Below are 17627 nucleotides of genomic sequence, written 5' to 3'. Positions count from 1 at the left end.
GCTATTAATAAATAATATTACAATATTAAAATTCACAAAAAAGGGCCAGGGGATACAAGAATCAACAACTATTCATTAAAAAAAACTAATAAAAGCAACCCTCAAGTAGCTAAAGAAGTTCCAACTAAGGGGAGTGGTTCATCCTGATCATGAAATCTCTAGTCATCCTTGGGATTGGTATGTAGGCTGGGAATAGTCTAGCTATCAGTAGCATCATTAGAGGCCTAGTCAACATCCTTTGTATCAAGCCATGGAGGTGAGATGGCCAACTCTAGGTGAAAGGGCCACTTTCCAGAAACCACCCACCAAGGACCAAGAGGAGGAGCCAAGGACTAGCTAGTGCCACCACAAGATGGGGAAACTGAGTAGTGCCACCAACCACCATCACCACCATTAGGAGAATTATATCGGGAAGCTTGTGAACATAGTGTGTGCAAGTGGTAGCCTAAAGAGTTGCGCCCTTGATGGTGACCTCCAGGTGGCAAGGTATCAACTAAGGCATCTGGAGGAACTCTGACAATAGTACAAGGGGCATTGCCCTAGTGATTGAGGATCTCTTGAAGGTGGACCACCTCTAGGGAAACCTTGTTTTCTTGTACTTGAATCTACATCATTACATTATTACAAATGCATGCCTTAGTGTACATAGCAATATTTATATCAAGAAAATTGTGAGTGGAAAGAATAGCATTTCTATCTTTCCACAAAGTGAACAAAATCTCCATCTTGAAGGTATGCCAAATCTAGGCAAATTTTCTAGGGATCCTAGGGGAATCACCCAAAATAACCATATGCCAAGAAAATAGTTCAGGCTAAAATGGCTTTAAAAAATCATGAATCCAGTGCCAATAATTTTGAGCATGTCTATAGAACCAAAAAATATGCAGGAAAGACTCTAGTTAACCATAAAAAAGACACCTAGGATCTAGAACCCTAATATGCTTAAGTTGAGACCCAAGGGGAAGACCTTGAAAAGCCATGAACCAAGAAAAATGAACAATCTTGGGTTCTATAATGGCACTCCAAATAGTGTCAAATCACTTTCTCCATTGAGAAAGGGAAGATTGTAAATACCATCTCTAATTGAGTGTATCCACCATTGGCAGATGGGGAGAAAGCCATCTATAACCCAGACTTGGCTTGTAGCTAGTGAAAGGATTGGTAGGATACCACTTCCAATCAATCCACCAAGATCTAATAGACTGGATACCCACTTTATGAATTAAGTGACCTAGAATTGCAAAAAGTAATAAGTCAAAAGTCTGTTAATCTAAATGGGCAAGATAGTACTAGAATTGCATATCTTCCCAAGATCAGAGACTCATGGAGACCATAGAGAAAATATCTTTAGGAGTCTTGATGCCTCATTTGAAAAAATGTAGAGCACTAGCACCTTGAATCTTAGCTAGGGGAATACCCTAGATGGCAAATAGGGGAGATCACCAAATTTTCTTCTAGTTCAAAGAGAGCTCATCATGAAACTCATCACCAAACCAGAAAGGCCAAGGCTTAAAAGGTTCCCACACTTTCCATATGCTCTTGATAACAAAAGAGCCTTGTATGTGCATGGATTCTTGCATGATGAGAAGGGTTTGAAAGCTACTCCACTTCCACACAAATCTCTTAATAGGAAACCTAGAGGAAATTCAATGCTAAACTAGGATCTTCCAAGCTTTATCTCCAATGATGACATAAATAATCCATTTGGTACATAGAACAAGGCCTTTTTTCTATGTGGAGAGAAGGCCAAGGCTTCTAGACTCTTTGGGGAGACAACAAAAGTCCCAAGCAACTCTATGAAAGCCATGATGATAGGAACTAGAAGCCCAAAGAAAATCATAGAGCAATTGCTCTAATTTCTAATAGGAGGCTTTTGAAGGAGCTCAACAAGAAGAATAATATACATGCATAGTTGCAAGAACTTTAGAGAAAATCTAAAATTTTCTCGCATGAGAAAGTGGCTTCTTAAGCCAATACTCCAACTTCTTTGTAATCTTAGCAAGCACAACATTCTACAAATCCACTGGTGATGCTTGAAAGGCAAAAGGAATGCCTAAAAAAGAGAAAAATATCCCCATGAGTGACCCATTTCCATTCAAATTGGTTAAGCCAAGGTGGAGCTAGCAAAAAAGACTAGCAATAACAAAGCATTTTATGCTATTGAATAGCACAACCAGAGTCTTGACAAAAAGTGTCAAGGCAATTCAAGGAATTATTGATGTTTTCTTCATCCTCCAAAAGAGTGAGAAAGGAATCATTAGAAAAATGACCAATGGCCAACTGGGAAGAGGATTTATGTAAAGAGATGCCATGAACCAAACCTAAAGACATGGAGTGGGCTAGCAAGTAGCAAAACCCTTCAACAGGAAAAACATAAAGCACCAGAGCTAGAGGGCAACCCTGCCCAATGGAATGGAGAAGCCCAAAGGTGTCAAGTTGGGAGTTATTGATGGCAATGCAAGCATTAGCATCTCAAAAGAGCATTTCCATAGACTACAAAAACTTGGGACCAAAACAAAGAGCTTGGAGCATAAGCCAAAATGAACAGCCATTCAATCCAGTCATAGGCTTTAGCAAAAGCTATATTTAAAAAAATTGTTGGCTAATTGGACTTGCGAGCCCACTCCATACCTTCCTAGATAGCAATGATGTTGTCAAGAATATATCTAGGTTTGATAAAGCTAGTTTACTCAGGTCGCAAAATTAAAGGAAGGAGATGACAAATTTTAAGAGAAATTGCCTTAGCAATAATCTTATATGACATATTAAGAAGGGTAATGGGCCACCAATTGCAAATATCCTTAGGATCTCTAGCTTTAGATATGAATTTAATGTTTTCTTTGTTGATAATAGCTCCTAGGCTTTTAGAATGATAGGCTTCAAGATAAACTTTCTGCAGATCAGGATCAATCTGCTTCTAGAGGTGTTTGTAAAATTCACAAGGAAACCCATCACACCTAGGGGACTTATCATTTGCCATGGAGAAATCTGCCTCTTTAAGGTCTTGGAGGGTAAGAAGTTTCTCATAGAAAACACATTGTTCAACTGCTAGGTGGTTTGGAGTAACAGAAATACACTTTCTTAGAGCTTCCTCCTGAGCAATTGAATTTCCCTGTGAAGCAAACACATTTTCTTAGTATGAACAAATGCTTGTAGGATGTCCAGGAGACTAGAGAGAATAAAAGTGCCTTGTTTGAATTTTTTTAATCCCAAAATTGATATGACAAGCTCAAAGAGCCTAAAATAACTCCTTTGAAGCTTTATTTCCAACCTCTAACCAATGGAGGAAAGCTTTGAGGTGGGCCCCTAGAGTAGCATAATTATCTGCAACCTATTTGCCATGGCACAATTTGGAAAGTTGAATTTGAAAATCAACATCAAAAGGGTTAAGGGTGAGAGCTTTAGAAGCTTTTTTGAGCACAATGGTAGTGGATTCATAAGACCACCTTATGAAAATCACCAATAGTAGCTCATAGATGTGTTGAAAGCAAGTTGTTCTGGTAATGGCATCATTCCACCACTAAATCCACCCTGTCTGAGAATGTGAATGTGGCTCCAAATTCCAAACATGTAGGATATAAGCAATAGTGGAAGCTATTACAAATGCTTTAGAATAACTGGGGGGGGGGGTGAATTTTTTATTCAAGGTCCAAATATCCTAATAAAACATTTTTTACCAAATAAAGTGAGCCCATTAAACTATTCATGCATCCAAGCTTAAACATTCCTACTTAGCAAGTAATTAAAAAATCAACATGCAAGAATAAGACATAAAGATCAACACATAACATAGTGATCTAAGTAGAAACCCAATTTGGGAAAAACCACCAATAACATGCTACTCAATTCTCACTCTTCTGAAGTGATGCCCTATTAAAGGCTACATCACACTATTAAATATGACCTGGTTAAAGGATTTAACCACCTTGTTAGAAGTGGACCTAGTTAGGGGACTTTAGAACATTCACCTAGAATGCCACCCTATTAAAGGATTTACAAATGGCTATTAAACCAACCTAATTCCATAGGATTTTTACCCTAACTGGTACAATTGATAGAGAGTAACAACAAGGGCTTTTGACTTGATACAACTCACAACTTAACTTGCATATTTCAGATCTCTGTTCGGCTCACAATATTGCCTGGCTTTTAGTCTCTTTAGCTATGATAGCTTGTCCTCCTTTCAAGCTTTGTCTCCTTGAGTCTCCATGCTCAATGTACCGATGCAATCTCCTAAATGGCCACTTATTGAAGTAGAGCCTCTATGCTCTATTTTTCCTTCTCAATGTCTTCTCCTTGATACATTTCAACAACTTTGTAACTTGGCACACTAGAAACTCTTGCTTCTTGGCCTATGACTCCATAAATAGAAGTCTAAAAAATAATTTTACTGCTTGAATCTCCTGCTTTTGATTTCAGTTCGAATGGATTAGGTAGGATTCAATGAATCTACCCCTTTTCTTGTTTCTTCTAGAAACATCATGAAGAATCCTCTTGAATTCGCCCAAAAATAGTTTACCTAAAATTCTATGCCACCAACTCATCATCCTTATGCTCCATCTGGTTCACAAAATTCAAGGTAACAAACTTGTCGGCTTAGATCTGGTGAATCTTTGACTTTTCAAATAATGTAACAGCTCAACACTATTGAAATTCTAGTGCTTGACACATACTATGTCACTCAACACCAACTACATTTTACTAATGCTTGGCACCTACTATGGATTCACTCGACATCCACTAAGTTTTTTTGATGCTCGACACCTGAACTTGCTCGGCTCCTATATCACTCGACACACACTAGATTTTGCATTTCCTTGGCACCAACTGAAAATCTCCTCAACATGAACTAGCTTGCTTGACACTCACTAATGAACTTAGTCAAGCTTTGGAGATAGCCTTTCTACAACTTATACTTCTAAAGTATTTAAGCGTGACCAACCTCTGCATCTTCAAGTATATTGTCAATACATCATTTTATCATTGTCTTAACTGATCCTGACACTTTATTACAAAACCATATCTCAACCTTTCCTTAGGTTCTTTTGTTACATCTTGTTGATTAAATCCTCTTCATCAATCAACTAAGTGATAATACTTGGATCTTATGAGCAATTGTCATTCTAGCAAATAGGAGGTTTGACATGAGTGACAAAACAATGATGAAAACATTCTTTATCAACAATCTCCCTCTTTGCAAACAATTTGCCTTCTTCAATAATGATCTTTTCAATCAGATTTCCAACAATCTCCCTCTTTGGCATTGATGGCAAACCAAATTGATCAACCAAGTTATCAAAATGCTAAATAGGTTAAAATAGTAAATCAAATGGCAAAAAGAAATTTTGTTACCATTTCTATTTTCATCAGCTTTCACATCTCCCTCTCTGATCTGCTATCCTAATTTATTTGCTTCCACTTCTCCCTCTTAGCTGCTATTCCCTTTTTTCTATTTCTTCTCCTTCTGCATGTCTGATCAGTTCCTGTATAACTCCCTCTTTTCTATAGCTTAGCACTTTGATCAGCTTTTCTCTTCTTAACTACTATTTCTCCCTCTTAAATTGTGTTTCTTGAAATGTGCCATGCCATTTCTCCCTCTACACAGTATTTCTTTCTCTGTATGAATTGATCAATTTCTACTACTCTGGTATTAGCTACTTCTCCCTTTTTCCATTTGATTCTATAGATTTGATTAGTTTCTACTATTTCTCCCTCTTTGACAACAATGCCAAAGACATATTATTTCAGCATCTTAACATGTAAGTACAACATCTTCAGGAACTTCAATTTCTCCATCTATCACCTTGCTTGCGACTAATTTGGAACTTAAGCACTTTAGTTACTTTAGGCAAAAACCTAAAGTAAGTTTCCTATGCATCAATTTGTAACATTTCAACATACAACTCACTTGATGCAGGGTAATTTTTCTGTTTCTCAAATAGCCTTGGATATGGGTATCACCCCTAACTTACCTCTAAGATACTCAAATGCATCTTTAGGTAGTTCTTTTGTGAAGATGTTAGCAATTTGTTCCTTTGAGCTAACATATTCCATCCTTACTTACTTGTCTTCCACCAATTCTTTTACATAGTGATAATTGCAATATGCTTTGTTTTGGCATGCATCACATGATTCTTTGATATGTTGATGGAACTAGTGTTATCACAATAGAGTATCACAGGTTTAGTTACCTCTTCCTTCATGCCTTGTAGTAGATGTTTGATCCATACAATATTGGTGGAGTTGATAGCCACATCAATATATTCAACTTTTGCTATGAACTATGAGGTACAACTTTTCTTTTTGTTGGTCCAAGTAACCAATCTTTTACCTAAGAAAAGTGCTTCTCCACTGGTGCTCTTTTTGTCATCAATATTACCTCTCCAGTCTGCATCAATGTAGGCTTTTAACTCAAACTTTTCACTCCTCTTGTAGTATAATCCAAAGTCATCTATTCATTTTAGGTACCTCGATATTCCTTTTACTACCATCATATGATTTTCTCTTGGATTTGCAAAAAATCTTACCACTATTCCAATAGCTAATGCAATGTTTGGTCTAATATGCACAACATACTGTAACTTTTCAATCATTGATCTATGCATTGTCTAATTTACTTCAGCTAACTCATCATTCTTGGATAACTTATGTCCTATTACCATTGGTGTACTGACTACTTTTGAATCTTCTAAGCCAAATATCTTAAGTATCTCCTTGATATATTTTGATTGGGTCACAAATATTCCATGCTTCAGTTGATGTACTTGTAATCCAACAAAGAATTTAATTTCTCCAAACATTGACATCTTAAACTCATGTTTCATTTGATCAGCAAAAATTTTGTATAAGACATCTTTTCCTCCAAATATTATGTCATTAACAAAGATTTCAAATATTAGAATATCATTACCTTTTTCTGCCTTGATATACAAGTTGATGTTATCATTTGTTCTCTCAAATCCAATCTTCACAAGATATTTGTGCAATATCTCATACCATTCTCTAGGTGCTTACTTCAAACCATAGAGTGCTTTATGTAGTTTGCAAACCATATCCTTGTTGTTGTCATCAAAAAATCCCTCTAGTTGTTCTATGTAGACTTCCTCTTCCAGTATACCATTTAGAAAGGAAGATTTTACATCCATTTGGTAGACTTTGAAACCTTTGTAGGTAGCATATGCAAGTAGTTTTTTCACTCCTTCCATCCTTGCAATAGGGGCAAATGTTTCCCCATAGTCTAGTCCTTCTTCTTGTGCATAGCCTTTACAGACTAGTCTAGCCTTATTTCTTGTAATCTCACCATTCTCATCTAGGTTGTTTCTAAATACCCATTTGGTACCAATCAAATTTTTATTAGCTGGTCTTGGAACTAAGGTCTAGGATTTGTTCTTCTCTATCTGATCTATCTCTTCTTCCATAGCTTTATGCCAATTATCATCTTGTAGTGCATCTTTCACTATTTTGAGCTCAATCTTGCTCAATAGACATGATTCATTTCTTAGTATGTTCCTTGTCATTGGTCTAGCTTCCTTGTCTCTAATGATTTTTTCTGTAGGGTGATGTCTTCTCATATACTTGGATAGTCTTGGTTTTGCCCTTCTTTCCATCTTTGATCTTTCAATTTCAGAGTCACTATGCACATTTATTTCAAATATTTCATCATCTCTTTCATGTGTACTAATTTCAAAATTAGAATATGCATTATCTTCATTTTGCAACTTGGCTTCTAAATGCAACTCGACATTCTCTTGTTGTGATTTGGCTGATACTAAAATTTTTTACTGATTCCCAACCTGGTTGGAAGCTTCTTCTTTAGTAGGCATCCCTTCATAGAAGTATACAAAGGATTTGTATTCTTCTAGTTTCTTGATTTCATCAACCTAAGCTTCTGCATGCTCATCACAATTTACATTTGCATTCTCCACAATCTTGTTAGTGTTAGTATTCAAACACGTATATGCTTTACTTCTAGTGGAGTATCCAAGGAATATGCCTTCATCACTCTTTGCATCAAACTTGCCATTTTTTGTATCTTTAAGATAATAGCATTTACAACCAAATGCTTTGAAATATTTTACATTAGTTGAGTGACCATACCATAATTCAAAAGGTGTTGCATTTGTACCTTTCTTGATTTGTACTTGATTCAGGGTGTAGACAATTGTACTTATAACTTCTCTCCAGTACTTTAGAGAAATATTTTTCTCCATCATTAATGTGCTCACACAATCTATCATTGACCTATTCCTTCTTTCTGCAATGCCATTCTGAGGTGGAGTTCTTGGTGTTGATGTTTGCCTTTTTATTCCTTTGTCATTGCAAAATATCTCAAATTCTTTTGATGTGAATTCTCCTCCTCTATCTGATCTTAGACACTTCAGACTCTTTCCTATTTCCTTCTCAACCTTGGCCAAATACGACTTAAACATTTAAAATGCATCAGATTTTTATTTTAAGAACATGTCAATCATCACCCTAGAGTAGTCATCCACAAACAACATTATGTATATTTCTCCTTGGTAGCTTTGCACTTCTATTGGGCCACATAAATCAGTATGCACTAACTCTAGTACTTCTTTGGAGATGTATGTTTTCCTTTTGAAACTTGACTTAGTCATCTTTCCTAGTTGACATTGTTTGCAAATTGTATTTTTAGGCTTCTTCAGTTTAGGAAAACCTCTAACTTTGTTCATTTTGCTGATGCTAATCAGATTACCAAAGTTAACATGACACTGCCTTTTATGCCATAGCAACACATCATCAAGTTTAACAATAAGATAGGTTGCATCTTCCATATCTAGGTAAAATAAATTACTCCTAGTTTTTCCTTTTCCTATCAAATTTCCATCAGTATCATAGAATTTGACAGTTTTATTTCCAAATTCTACTTTGCAACCTATATTGCCTAATTGTGACACACTCAATAGATTGTAGTTCAATCCTTCAACATAATATGCATTATCACATGAAATTTTCTATGTAATTTTAATTGAACCTTTTCCTTTGATTTGACATGGATCATCATTTCCAAATCTAACACTATTTCCATCATATTGAGTAAAGGTAATAAACTTACTTTTGTCTCCTATCATGTGATGCAAGCATCCACTTTCTATGATGTGTTTGTCATTTTTGTTCATATAGGTTACCAGTGTTTTTACCTCATCTTCATTTGACTCATCCTTCATGGCTACATAGACAACCTCATCAACATTTTCATCAGAATCCTCTTCTTCAACAATGTAGCACTTTTTGCTTCTATCTTTGTAATCTCTGCTACCATCCTCTCTCTTGTTCTTGTTCTTGTTGCCTTCTTTGTAATTCTTCTTCTATGTGCATCTTGCAGCAATATGTCCTACTTTATTACAATTAAAACAAATGATAGGAAGCTTACCTTTGAATTTACCTTTGCCTCTATGAAATCTTCTAGCCAACAATGCTTCCAATTGTTTCACATCTTCTTCCTCTATGCTGCTATCACTGGATGCATACTTTACCTTTTTCTTCTTCTTCTTCTTTGGTTTCACCTCCTCAATTTCTTTTAATGATACCTTGGCCTTGAAAGTAGATTCAAGGTTCTCAAGTTTGTAGTTGTCAAATTTGGACAACTCAAATACATCAAGTCTTCCTACTATTCCTTCAAAAGTTAGCTAGTTTCCTAGTACACACCTTAACTCTTGGATGGATGAAACTCTAATAGCATAGATGGGGATCAAGGCTTTTAAGAATTTTCTATTGATAGTATCATCTTCTAAATGACCACCCAAACTTCTTATTACACTTACTACTTCTTTTATTCTAGAGGAAATTTGAGCAGCATTCTCACCTTCGTCCATTTTCATGTCATCAAACTTTCCTCTAAGGCTATCTCTTTTTTCTCTTTAAACATTCTAATCTCCTTCATAGATATCAATCAAGGCTTTACACATCTTGAATGCAGAGTTACATCCCTTGATGTCATCAAATTCAACATAGTTGAGGGCAGAGACAATCTCTAGCATTGCTTGATTGTGCTCCTTCTTTTTCTTCATATCTTCTGTAGTGGGTACAACTAGATCAACATGTTCTACTTCAATTGAGGTTTGTGCATGGTCACTTATTGATCCAATGTGTAGCTTCATCAAATTTTTCCATGCAATGAAGTTATCTATGTTGAGCTTGGGGACTTCTCTCTTGAACATCTTGATCTTCTTGCTTCTAGTACCTTTAAACTAAATTAGTAGATTGCTCTGATACCAATTGTTAGAAATGCTTTAGAATAATTTGGGGGGGGGGGAGGGGGGATGAATCAGTTATTCAATGTCTAAATTTCCTAATAAAATATTTTTTACCAAGTAAAGTGAGCCCATTAAACTGTTCATGCACCCAAGCTTAAACTTTCCTACTTAGCAAGTTACTAAAAAATCAACATGCAAGAATAAGACATAAAAGATCAACACATAACATAGTGATTTATGTGGCAACCCAATTTGGGAAAAACCACCAATAACATGCTACTCAATTCTCACTCTTCTGAAGTGATGCCCTATGAAAGGCCTGCCCTATTAAAGGTTGCAACACACTATTAAATGTGACCTATTTAAAGCATTTAACCACCCTATTAAAAGTGCGCCTGGTTAGAGGACATTAGAACATTCACCTGGAATACCACCCTGTTAAAGGATTTACAAATGGCTATTAAACCAACCTAAGTCCATAAGATTTTTACCCTAACTAATACAATTGTTAGAGAGTAACAACAAGGGCTTTTGACCTGATGCAACTCACAACTTAACTTTCAAATTTCAAATCTTTGTTCAGCTCACAACATTGCCTAGCTTTCAGTCTCTTCAACTCCGACAACTTTTCCTCCTTTCAAGCTTTGTCTCCTCGAGTCTCCATACTTGATGTACCAATGCAATCTCCTATATGGCCACTTATTGAAGTAGAGCCTATGTGCTCTATTCTTCTTTCTCAATGCCTTCTCCTTGATACACTTCAACAACCTCACAACTTGGCACCCCAACAACTCTTGCTTCTTGGCCCGTGATTCCTTAAATAGAAGTCTAGAAAATAAATTTCTTGCTCGAATCTTTCACTTTTGATTTTAGTTTGAATGGATTAGGTTGGACTCAATGAATCTACCCCTTTTCTTGTTTCTTCTAGAAACATCATGAAGAATCCTCTTGAATTTTTCCAAAAATGGTTTACCTAAAATTTTGTGCCACTAGCTCATCATCCTTATCCTCCATCTAGTTCACAAAATTCAAGGTAAAAAATTTGTTGGCTCACATTTGGTGAATCTTTGACTTTTCAAATAATGCAGCAACTTGGCACTATTGAAATTTTGGAGCTCGGCACATACTGTATTACTTGACACCAACTACTATTTATTGATGCTCGGCACCTATTGTGGATTCACTCAGCATCCACTAAGTTTTTTTTATGCTTCGAGACTAAACTTTATTGGCTCCTTCTGCATCACTCGATATACACTAGATTTTGTATTTTCTCAGCACCAACTAAAAATCTACTCGACATGAACTGGCTTGCTTGGCACTCACTAATGAACTTAGTCAAGCTTTGTAGACAACCTTGCTACAACTTATACTTCTAAAGTTTCTAAGTGTGGCCAACCTCTGTATCTTCAAGTATATTGTCTATACATCATTTTATCATTGCCATAACTGATCCTTATACTTCATTACAAAACCATAACTCAACCTTTCCCTAGATGCTTTTGTTACATCTTGTTGATTGAATCCTCTTCATCAATCAACTAAGTGATAGTTCTTGGATCTTATAAGAAATTGTCATTCTAGAAAATAGGAGGTTTGACATCAGTGACAAAACAATGATTGAAAATATTCTTTATCAACAATCTCCCTCTTTGCAAACAATCTACCTTCTTCAATAATGATCTTTTCAATCAGATTTCCAACAGGAAGCATGCATCAGCACTAATGTATTGAGGAAGAACTGAGACATGATAACTCTCTTGATAGTTGTGTGCCATGAAATAGAAAAATAAATGGGATAATGGTCTGATAATGTCACATCTAGTAAGGGAATGATAGGTAAATATTGATCCTCAGAAAAGGAGAAAAAATATTGTGGAGTAATCATTGCATGATCGAGATGCTTTAAAATGCAGTCAGAGCCAGCCTAAAATTTTGACCGAGTGTGCCAAAACCTGCTGTGTTGGCAGTGGTTATTATTGGGATAAAAGAGACCCAATTTATTGTGCATGCAGTACCAATCTTTCTTTTCCTGGTTGTTTGGCAAAAAGACAAAATTACATCTTTGTCAGAGGCCAATTCAACCATATTAAAGTCACCACACATAATGCAAGTAGTTTGAGGCAATTTGTTAGCTAGCCAGCCCCACAATTGAGATCTTTCCACAACATCATTGGGAGCATAAACATTAACAACTCTAAAAGAATGATTTTTACTAGAAATAAAAAGCCAAATGATTCTGTGCATGGGGTTAGAACCATGTAAAATAATAGCAAAATAAAGATGAGCTGACAAGAGAGTAACTACACCACCTCTGCTAGCATCATGTTGAGAGGAAAACATAATGACATCCCACCAAATGATTTGACATGCAAAAGAAAGCATGAAACTAGAGATCTTAACTTTTTGCATACAAAGAAAGTCTAAATTACCAAGTCTATGATGGGTATCCCTGACATAGTACTTTCTGGAGAGGTTTGTAAGATCTCACACATTCTATGATAAAAAATTCATGAAAATTCTTCCATATCTTCCTTGTCCTCGAGAGAGTAGCTATTCTACAAGAAAGTTAAAACTGGTTAAAGCTAGAAGGGAAACCCTCTAGACTGATGGTCTAACATTTCTCCTCTATTTTCTCAGCACATCTGGGAGGATTGTGAGAATGTTGCAAATTTTAATTCGCTATGGAAGAAGTAGCAAGAGGGGTGTGAATCACAACCGAGGTGTTATCCCTAATGGCTATCTTAATCCCTTGTGAACTAGGGTTTCAAACCTATGAAACACTAGGGTTTGGTTCTAAAAAAATAACTTGTGTCCCTACAGTGGTTGGGGTTTGAGCTTCTGTTTAGATAGGAGGAACCAAAATAATAGCCACATATCACTATTTAGGAGCCAAGAGAGCCTTGCCCTTGCATCCAATAGTGGTCCATTCTTCTTTTTTCCCTTCTACTAGTTTGGTAGTAACCTCTTTAGGCGAGGGTTTAATCCTAGGCACAACCAAAGGGTAATCCCTAATCTTGTGTTTCGTTGACTAGTCCCTATAACAGGTGTTAGGAAAGTTCAAATAAAGCACCTTCAGAGAGAAGGTTTGGGAACCAATCTGTATTTCCATAGAATCCTTAAGATCCTTGGAAAGATCAACCTCAATGCAAACATGTTTCTGAGGATGAGCATTGAAAAAAGTTCATGTTCCTTTGTAATAACTTTGCCAAGAGTATTGACAATGGACTCAATTAAAGGCCAACATGGAAAGGGTGAATCAGGGAACTCTACCCACATAGGAACCCTAGGGTTTTTTTCATTAGAGATAGTGAAATCTCTCGACCATCTTTGAAAAATAATTAGGGAAGAATGCAAATACCAAGGATCATTGCTAAACATTGCATCTTCTTGTGATGGGTTGGCAAAGCAAAATATAAAATAACCTTTGGTAAAGTTTTGCATAGCGTCAAGGCAGACTCCATGACAAGTCCAAGTCTTGTTAACCCATTCTTGGAGCATAGCTTCGGGAGGAGTCCTACCCACAAAATACCCTATTAAGGTATGTTGTTCGAACCAATCACAAGTAGCATCAAATTCTTACAAGGGAAGGATAATATTAGGATTACCTCATGAAAAACCTTCGGGATGAACTTGCGAGGATGTCTATTCAATGGAGCCACCATGGCTTTTGAAAGTAGCTGTGTGAACACTAGTATCAACAACTAGGTCACCACTAGCTGGGGCCCATCATAAACTAGCCTAAAAACTCCAATAGTAAATGTAGTTTGATAGGTGGAAAACACAAAAGGAAAGCTTAGATAGAGAGCTGTATGCAAGAAAACTCAAAGATTGCATGAAACCATAGCAGAGCGAAAAATCTATTCGACCCCTAACTAGTTAACATTATTATTGTAGTAGTGAAGATTTTTGGGTTGCATCCCCACCCTAGTTTTACCTTCACCTTAGACGGTTTTTGGGTAACAAATATTGTGCTATGTGTTTTTTTTCATACATGTAATTGAACATATTTTTATGTTACAAATGATTTACATTAAAATTTTTACATGCATAAGTTTACTGATAGATATGATTAAATTGATGAAAAGTTTAAGTGTTTAAGATTTTTATTTGCCCCCTCAAGAGTTTGATTAAACCCCTACCGATCCTTGATGAAAAGTTTACGTGTTTAAGATTTCGATTCACCCCCCGCCGCCCCCCTTTTGTTTATCTTATTTATACCTCTATTAGTCAACAAATAGATGCCCACACTATAATATGGGTCATTATTAAAGATTCACAAGTATTCAATGTTATATATTATTTGTAGCACTAGTACATTTGGTACCAAATTCTAGCTATAGTTTTGTTGAAATTATGGCATCACAACCTTTCACCATCACAATTGTGAAGGCAGACCATCAGGATTATGATGGTGAGAGGTTGCAATGCCAAAATTGAAATAGGGTTGCCAACAGAATCTTGTACCAAATGTACTAGAGTAGGAATCTAAGGTTTTTTTTTTGGTAGCATGTTAAGAATCATATTTTTATTCTTACAAAAGGTGATTCATTTTGGATGCTAATGATTTTATATTTTATGAAGGTTTTATGGTACACTGCTTCGATGAATAATTATTTTTATATTCCTCATTCATTTCTCTATGTTTGAAAGACATAAGATATTACTTTTGATATGGTATTTAAATAATGTCTATGTGATTTATAGATAGTAACAATTTTGAATTAGAGTTTTGTATATGTACTTTGTAATTAATTATTAATATATTATTTTTAGAGGAAGGGATGAAATACTATTTATTAGGGCACCTCCCTAATTTTGATTTTTGGAGTGATTAGAGGTTATTTAGGTGGATGTGTGTGTGTGTGTGTGTGTGTGTGTGTGTGTGTGTGTGTGTGTGTGTGTGTTCAATAAGTTCCAAGAGTCCTTGGAATGCAACTAATCCAAATGTAAGTGCCAAGTTGCTCAATAAGTAAAATATGAATAGGGGTGGGTAACTAAGGTATTTGATTACCAAAATAGATCCTAAGTATCATATCTAAGGTCCTACAATGGTCATAGATGGACCCATTTGGGAAAAAAATCCCAAGGAGCAAAATTGTTCAAAAGTTACAAAATTGCTCAAAACTTGCTTGAGCAACTTTTGAAATGTTTGCAAGAAATTGTAAATGGTGATTTCAGAGGTTGTAACTATCCATTCTTGGTTATATGAGCATGGAATATTATATTTTTAAGGTTGGAATTTTTTACCATTAGATTATGCATGTGTGGGACTACTGTACAAAATATTTTCTAAGTTCTTCCATTGCTTAATGGTGTAGTATGATTGTGTATGGATTGGCACAAGAGATCAAGTTTATGATTTTTGTATTTTAGTCTTCCTTGGTTATTTTCCATATTCAAACTTGTGTTGAAGTCATCAGGTTTCCAAGTTACAATATTTTCTTGTTGACTGGCCTAAGCATTACCTCTAGAGGTTTGATTGTACTAAAATGTCTCTAACCTAATCACCCATGGTGGAAAATGCATGAAGCCTAGTGGAGTGATAGGTTATATTATAATGTAATTAGTATTTAAAAAATAAATAAATTATGATGGGTTTCCAAGCCATGGAGTGATGGCCTGCACAATTTTGGGAAAGGTGTTGCAGAGTACACCCATGATCATGTTGGATCAATCCAATGGAATTCCTAGAAACCCTAGGAATTCATCTTTAATTTTTAATTGGAATGGAAGGTTGGTTTGAGGTCTGATGATATTGATATTTTTTTGATTGCTGACTAGGCTAGAGCCTAAAATAAAGGCTAGAAACTAGGGCTTAGGAGTAAGTAGGGTTGTGGATGTTTTGAAGTTTTTCAAATTTTGAATCTTAGAGGGCTAGGGGATAGCTTTTAGATTCATAATTTTTTTCTAGGGGTTTTTTGGAAGAATTTTAAGTGTGGGAGCAAAACATGGTTACTAGACCTAGAAGCCATTAGGCTTAATTAGCCAATTTGAAGAAATTGAGTTTTCTTTAGTTTTTTTTGTGACTAGAAGTGTTGGATGAGGTCAAGAAGGTTATGGAGGGTATATAAAATATCAATAGACTCCAAGGAAGTGGAGGAAAAAGATCATAAGAGAGGGTTAGGGCTCTAAGGGAAGGAAGGGCTAGTAGGACTAGTGCCTTGGAAGGGAGAATCAATTTACACCAGACCAACTACACCTACGAGGAAAGTTGGAGGAAGAGTCTTGGAGGATTGGATTTTTTGGATAGGACAAGAAACAAGAATAATTGGATGATTCAAGATTAGAACCTTAGTTAAGAGTGGGTATTGGATGGAACTCTAGGCCCTTCGCATTAGAGTGGTATCAGAGCTAGGTTTTAGTTTGGTGTATGTTAGATGTGGAAGACCAAGAGGTTGACAATATGTTGCCCAAGGCAATGAGAAATGGTACCATAGTGGATTTGATCAAGGATCTATTGGCCAAATTAATAAAGTAGACCCTAAAAGTAAGAGGAGAATCACAGAATGGGGAGATGAGAGTGAGGAAGAAGATGAAAGCCTCATAGGTGAGACATCTAATAGTAAGGATCCTGAGGTGGATCGGGATAAAAAGGTGTTTATGGATGCCTTTAAGTCTCTTAATAAAGACAGTATGAAACACATCCCTTACTATAGTGGTAGTTTGAATGTGGAGGAATTTCTAGATTGGTTGGAAGTTGTAGACAATCAATTTGACTATAAGGAAGTACCAGAAGAGAATAGAGTCAGGTATACTAAGGCTAGGCATAAAGAATCTACATTGATATGGTGGAACATGATGCAAGATGAAAGGGTAGTAGTAGGGAAGAAAGATTGTGTCTTAGGATAGGATGAAGATTAGGTTGAGGGCCCAATTTAGACCCATAGACTATGAGATTCAAATCTATCAGAGGTTGTAGAACCTAAGGCAGAGATGCCTCATAATGATTGCCTACACTAAAGAGTTCAATAAGCTAAGCCTAAGAGAAAGAAGACAACAAGAAGAAGTGGAAAGAGTGGCAAGGTATCTTAAAGGATTGAGGCAAGGGATACAGGATGAGATCAATATGATGGCTCTTGAAAGTATCCATAACTATTTTCGGTTGGCTTTAAGGGTAGAAGAGAAGGCAAGAAGGAGACATTATTCCCAACAAAGGGGTAAAGCTAATAGAGGTTTTAGAGGCAAGGGAAATTTGGCAAAGGACCAAGACCAAGAAGGCCAAAAGAGACCCAAACCAATGATAGTTATGGGGGTAATCCTGGAACAAGAACACATTCCAAAGAGGAGGATATAGAGGAAGGGGACCACCTAGAGGTAGGTTTCGGTCCCAAGGTAGAGGCAGTACTATTTTTATTGGTAGATGTTATAACTATAGCCAAGTGGACCATACTATGGGTAGACATCTTC

This window comes from Cupressus sempervirens, chromosome 11, assembly GCF_028749045.1.
Source record: "Cupressus sempervirens isolate cs-2001-9-10 chromosome 11, ASM2874904v1, whole genome shotgun sequence".
Taxonomy (NCBI): Eukaryota; Viridiplantae; Streptophyta; class Pinopsida; order Cupressales; family Cupressaceae; genus Cupressus; species Cupressus sempervirens.
Note: the sequence above shows the minus strand (reverse complement) of the source record.